Source organism: Aotus nancymaae, unplaced genomic scaffold (assembly GCF_030222135.1).
Source record: "Aotus nancymaae isolate 86718 unplaced genomic scaffold, 86718_ANA_hifiasm-v0.15.2.pri h1tg000006l, whole genome shotgun sequence".
Taxonomy (NCBI): Eukaryota; Metazoa; Chordata; class Mammalia; order Primates; family Aotidae; genus Aotus; species Aotus nancymaae.
This window is the reverse complement of record NW_026988417.1, coordinates 8515731-8522816: the sequence shown is the minus strand read 5'-3', so window position 1 is coordinate 8522816 and position 7086 is coordinate 8515731. Positions and strand designations below refer to the sequence as shown.

Below are 7086 nucleotides of genomic sequence, written 5' to 3'. Positions count from 1 at the left end.
ATCCTCAAGCACACCGCGGGGCAGTGTGCAGCATCGTTTAGAGCCCCTGTGCTCCGGGCTTTGTGGCAAATCTTGGCATCAAGAGCACTTTTAATCCTTTTTCTCTACTTTAATTGTTTTGATCCTTTTCTGCTAATATCTCTGTGTGACAGCAGGGGATACTGAGGCTTAGAGACAGGATTCAAAGCTGGGTTGGCTCATCTGAATCTTAGCCTCTTGACTTTGCTGCCCTTCAGAAGCATACTCTGAATATCCATGTGCTTCTTTTCTTTTCTTTCTTTCTTTCTTCTTTTTTTGGACAAGGTCTCACTCTGTCACCCAGGCTAGAGTGAAGTGGCAAGATCATGGCTCACTGCAGCCCCATCCTCCCAGGCTCATGCAATCTTCCTACCTCAGCCTCCTGAATAGCTGGGACTACGGGCATGTGTCACTGTCACCATGCCTGGATAATTTTTTTTACTTTTTGTAGTGATAGGATTTTGCTATGTTGCCTGAACTGGTCTCAGACTCCTGGACTCAAGTGATCCACCTGCCTTGGACTCCCAAAGTGCTGTGATTACAAGGGCGAGCCATTGCGCCTAGCCCCTATGTGCTTCTTGACCAAGCAAACTTCCTGGTTCCTCAGGCCTGGAGTGCCTCCATGCACACAAATGGACCACAAGCTGCTCCTCAGGGAGAGTCTGCAGTTTGTGCTTGTGCGAGAAATGGTTTCTAATCAACAACAGTAGAGGAGGCTGACCTACAGGTCAAATATAAATGTCCCTTGTTATGGAGGGAATGGAAATTTCCACATGGTTTTACAGGGAGTGGGTAAGTCAACACCCAGGCCTTTGGAATCATCATCTCAAAGCTAGGGAGAAAGTCAAGGTTGATAAGGAGCTTAGGCCTTTGATTCTGGTGGAAAAGTGGGTTCAGAGAAGGAGTGACTTGCTGAAGCTAGTGGCAGGGCTTGGGGAGAATCTGGAGCCTGATTCCCTGTTCACTGCACCACATCTTGACCCACCTCTCCTGTGTCCCACTCCCTAGAGGCCTGGCTCCCACTATGTCCAGTTCCCTAGCGGCCTAGGTCTCTGCCAGGACTAACGCAGTCATCTTCCCATGCTCTAATGTTGATGGGCAACAATGTGACAGTTTACACTTCCCAGCTATCATTTTCTGTCATTTTTATTTATAGCATCTTCACCACGTTTCTCACCCTATGCTTGTCTTCATGAAAATTATCGAGCAGTGAAGGAGTGGAGCCATGAAGGAGAAAAAGTCATTGCTGTCCCTAAGGGTTATACCGACACATGGCCAACTTAAAGGAGTACAAAAATGAAACTAATAGGATTCATTTTACTCTGACATGAGAATTCTGGAAACAGCTGGTCCAGAATCCAGGCTCCTTAGGACCCAAGGCTCCCCAACTCATTGGTGCCTGCAGTTCATGTCCTCTTGGTCACAGGGCGGACCTTCCTCCATCCCCACCACCGCAATGTCTTTCTGAGCAGGAAGAAGGGGTAAGTGTGAGGGGCAAAAAAGCATATGCCAGTGGGTTCACCCCTGTTTAAGATCTTTGCTAAAAGGATTTTCCCCATACATCTAACTGACTACTGCAAACTACAAGAGAGGTTGAGAATTAAGTTTGTATTTCGGTTTTTATACTGCTGCCTCCCAGTAAAACAGGAATGCTTTTAGAAAGAAAGAAGGGCAGTGCATATTGAATAGACTACCAGCTGTCTCTGCCACAGTGGAGTCAAAGACTTCCTAAAATTATATGCAAAATGAGGAATATATGCATGCGATTTTCAGAGAAGAGCGTCTACAGCATTCCTTAAATGTTCAATGAGATCCATTGGGTTGAGTACCTCTGGTCCAAATAAAGATCTGTGCGGCAACAATTCTAACAGCTTAATATTGATTCTTCATGCCCACGTGGATCCAGTCAATTTCCTCAGTGTTGTCAGCATGGGAGGCATTGGGAAAACAATGCAAAGCTCCAAGGCAGGGAGTCTGCTTTACCAACCTAGAGCTTCCACATCACAGCTGTGTGGCCGTGGGAGAGCCTACAACCCTTTTGAACCTCAGTTTTGTAGTCTATTAAAAGGGAGGAAAAACCTACTTCAAAAAGTTGTCAGAGGATATTTCTGCTTCTTGCATAAAAGTAGGAACAGGGACCAGGTTTATTCTCCCTCCTGAAACAAATAAAAACCAAGACAAAACATGGGAAAACTGGTTTTCAGATATTGGTCATCAGGCAGCACAGGACCAAAATCCTTGAGAAAGAGAAAACAAACAAGGCTGCAATTGCCCAGCCTATTGCTTGGAGACCTTTTCCTGAGACCAGTGCAGGGAGGCTATCTTAATCAGTTTTATCCTGCTACAGCTGAATACCTGAGACTGGATAGTTTGTAAGCAACAGAGATTTACTTCTTACAGTTCTGAGGTCTGGGAAGTCTAAGATTAGGTGGCCTCCATCTGGTGAGGGTCTTTGTGCTGGGTCGTCCCATGGCAGAAGGCAGGAGGGGAAGGGAGGATGAAAGACAGCCAGAAATCAAACTCTTTTATTTTTTATTTTTATGTTTTTGTTTGTTTGTTTGTTTGTTTTGAGACAGAGTCTCACTTTGTCGCCAGGCGCCAGGCTGGAGTACAGTGGCACAATTCAAACTCTTTTATAATCAGCACTAATCTATTCTTTTTTTTTGAGATCCAAGTGTCACTTTTGTTGGCCAGGCTTGGAGTCCAGTGGCACGATCTCGGCTCACTGCAACTTCCACTTCCTGGGTCCAAGCAATTCTCCTGCATCAGGCTCCCAAGTAGCTGGGATTACAGGCATGTGGCATCATGCCCCACTAATTTGGTATTTTTAGTAGAGATAAGGTTTCACCATGTTGGTCAGGTTGGTCTCAAACTCCTGACCTCAGGTGATCCAACCACCTTGGCCTCCCAAAGTGCTGGGATGGCAGGCATGAGCCACTGCACCTGGCCACTAATTCATTCTTAAGAGTGGAGGCTTCACAACCCAAACACCTCCCATTAGGCCCCATATCCCAATATATTGCATTAGGGATTAGGTTTCTAGCATATGTGTTCTGGGCAACACATTCCAGCTGCAGGAGAGGTGGAAGCTAGGCAGCACTTGACCATCTCCATGAGCTGAGGAGGCGGAAGTGGGAGTACAGGGAGTATGAGATGGCTAAAATTCATGCAGAGTACCAGAGGTGGAAACAGCACAGAAAGAGCTGCACAGGCTGCCTCTTGAGTCTTCATCTGATCCTGTGAGTACTGATTAGCACTTACATGTAAGGAAGCCACCCTCCTCCAAAGAATTAGAGAAAGTATCCCTAGAGCGCAAACAGGCCAGGAATATAGCGTTTTCACCAGCAACAGTGGATAAAACTCATAGTTAGAAGGATGTCAGGGTACATCGGAAGGTATTTATGGTCTTAAAAGTGAGCAAAATTAGCCCTAGACTAAAGGCTGCCTTGATAGTATCTAACAAAGATTGAAAACAAGGCTTGAAAGGAACGAATGGCTCCCAAGTTATTTAACCATGTTGCAGGAAAAAAAATCTCAAGAATACTTACAGAATATAAACATGTCTAGCACACAAGGAAATACATATCACAATATGTGGTATAAAAGAAGCAATGGCATGCAGAGGAACAGTAAAATAAAATCCATGATGAGAATATCAGTCAGTAGAAACAGAACAAAAAAATGACACAGATGACAGCATTAAGAGACGAGGACCCTAAAACTGTTATTAGAGCTACATAACTACGTCTAAGAAAGTAGAGGGATAAAAACGAGCATATTAAGACACAGAAGGTGTAAAAGAATCAAACTTCTGATAATGAAAATTGCAATGTCTGAGATTTTTAAAAAATAAAAATTTTATGAGATTAACAGCAGATTAGAAACTGCCGAGAGAAAAGATAAGTAAACTTGAAGACCTAGTGATAAAAACTATTCAAAAATAAAATACAAATGAGAAAAAAACTGATAAAAATCGAATAGAATATAATTGAGTTGTGGTATGGTTTCTAGTTTGCTAACATACGTGTCTTGTAGTCCACAAAGGAGAAGAGAGACAGGAAGAATAGAAACAATACTGGAAGAATTAAGAGCTAAAATAATTTCCAAATTTGATGAAAACTTTAATCCACAGAGCGAGTGAAACCCCTGCAATAAAATGAAGAAAACATCATCAAGGTACACTATAATTAAATTGCTTAAAAACAAGGACAAAGAGAAAATCTCAAAAGTCCCCTGTAAAAAAAACACATTACATATAGAAAAACAATGATAACAGAACCACAGATCTCTCATTGTAATCAATATGTAAGCCAGAAAGAAGTGGAGAAAATATTTAAAGAACTGAAAGAAAAAACATTGTGAATAAAAATCTTATGCCAGTAAAAAGTTTTTGATAAAGAAAGGGGAAATAAAAAGAGAGAGGTGAAAAGGACATACAAAAATTAAAAGCAGCAGAGCAATATTACAAGAAATATTAAAGGAAAGTGTTCAGGCAAAGTAACATGAGATGGGATGACAACCGGATCAACACAGAGAAAAACAAGAAGAGCAGCAATGGTAACTATGTTGGTAACGTAAGGAGTTTCTTTTCTTATTTCTGACCACTTTGAAACGAAGTTGGCAGTTTATATTTTAAAATGATGACCTTGTTGTTTATAACCCGTAGAGGACGAACATGTGGCAATAACGGCGCAAAGGGTGGGAGGTGGTTCGTTCTTATGCTATAATGTGAAGTGATGTAATATTACTTGAAAGTAAACCACGATAGGTTAAAAATGTGTGCTATCAACCCTAATGCATCACTAGAGAAACAAAACATTCAACTTTTGCCAAAGGGCCAAGGCAATTCGATAAGGAAAAGATAATCTTTCAACAAATGATGCTGTGACAATTTGGATAGCCAGATGCAAGAAAATGGACCCTGACATTTACCTTAAACTATATCATAAATCTAAAATGTAAGGGCTAAAACTATAAAACTTCAATCGTCGTGATCTTTCATTTGGCAAGAAACTTCCAACTATAAACGAAAAGCATCAAATTGTATTTTACCAAAATGTAAAGGTTTTGCTTTGCAGAAGGCACTCAAATGAAAAGGCAAGCCACAAATTGGGCCAAGTTTTTTGTGAAACATATTTCCAGAAAAGGACTCATGTCTAGGATGTGTAAAGAATTCTTATAACTCAGTAAGAAAGGCAAACTAATTTTTTAAATGGACAAAAGACTTAAATGAGATAAGTGGATGGCAAATACTGACGTTAAAAAATGCCCAAGAAACATGGCTGACGATGTAGACCAGCAACAAACTACTAGCTCTGTAGAGGAGCCCCCGGATCTTGTCAGGCTCAGCCTAGATAAGCGAATTTATGTGAAAATGAGAAATGATTGAGAGTTTCAAGGCAGATTACATGCTTATGATCCACATTTAAATATGATCTTGGGAGATGTGGAAGAAACTGACTACTATAGAAATTAATGAAGAAACTTATAAAGAGATATGCAAATCAACAAGACAGAATATTCCAACACTCCTTGTCTGGAGAGATGGTGTGTCCTGGTTGTCCTCCACTGAGAGTTGGCTGAAACAAAGCATTTGTCCCATATGGAAAACAGGAGACTTTGTATCGTGGCCTCTCTAAATGTACAAGGCATTCAAAAGAGAAACCTGCATACATTTTGACATTAGGACATAATTCCAGGGATTCTTCCACTCCTGAAATGAGTTGATTTGCAGATAACTCACAACTTCTTAAGCTAAATGGTATTTTCGTTTTTCTCAAGCTCTTCCAATAAATATAACCACCAAGATGCAGAATTCTTTTTCAGGACTTGTTTTGCTCCATTATTCTCACAGATATTTTTCTGATTTTTTTCCCTTTAAATTAAAATTGGTATTTTCCTCATAAAAACAAAACAAACAACAACAACAACAACAAAAAGATGCCCAACATCATTAATCATTAGGGAATTAAAACTGCAAGGAGGCAGGGCAAGGTGGCTCATGCCTGTAATAGGAGGCCGGGCAAGGTGGCTCATGCCTGTAATAGGAGGCCGGGCAAGGTGGCTCATGCCTGTAATTCTAGTCCTTTGGGATGCTGGAGTCAGAGGATCACTTGTGGCCAAGAGTTTGAGACCAGCCTGGGCAACATTTTTTTTCAAATTAGTTGGACATGGTGATTAATGCCCGTAGTCTGAGCTACTTCTGGGGCTGAGGTGGGAGAATCACTTGAGCCCAGGAGTTAGAGGCTGCAGTGAACTAAGATGGAGCCACTGCACTGCAGTGTAGTGGACAGAGTAAGACTCCGTCTCAAATAAAATAAAATAGAACACAATAAAACTACAAGGAGATACCACTACCTACACATGCTAAAACTAAAAGACTGACTAACCAAGTATCGGAGAAAATGTGGAACAACTAGAGCTGTGATATGCTGCTGGTAGGAACATGAAACATTATTGTCTCTTTGGAAAGCAGTTTGGCGAGTTTCTCAAAAAGTTACACTCATATCCCCAAGTGACCCACCCTTCTACTACTAGGTATTTAGCCAAGAGAGATGAAAGCACACGGAACTGCACACAAATGTTGGCAACACGTTGAGCAGCTGTATTTGCAATAGCCCCAAACTAGAACCTATCCAAATGTCCATCAACAGGTGAATGGTAAACTGGCTGTGGTATATCTATATGATGGAATACTACCCAGAAAAAAGTAATGAACAGTGGTACACGCACACCATGGACAGGTCTCAAATTATATGTGGAGTGGAAGAAGCCAGACTAAAAAATGTACATATTGTAACAGTTCCATTTACATAAAATTCTAGAATATCTGTCATAACAAACAGAAGATTAGTGGCTGGCTGGAGTACCCAGTGGGGAAAGCAGGAAGGGATTATAAAGATGCCCCAGAAAACTTTGGGAGATGATGATTTTTATGTTAACTAATTCATTGTGATGATTGATTGATTTGTGGTCATATGCACACGCTAACATTTTATCAAATTGTATACTTAAAATATATGTAGTTTATTGTATGTCAATGATATCTCAACAAAGCTGGGTTTTTTA

General features: G+C 41.0%; 1 pseudogene; it reads left to right on the top strand.

Moving 5' to 3' along the window:
* The first annotated feature begins 5296 nt into the window (after positions 1-5296).
* LOC105727225 (U6 snRNA-associated Sm-like protein LSm3) lies at positions 5297-5601 on the top strand (annotated as a pseudogene).
* Positions 5602-7086: the final 1485 nt, after the last annotated feature.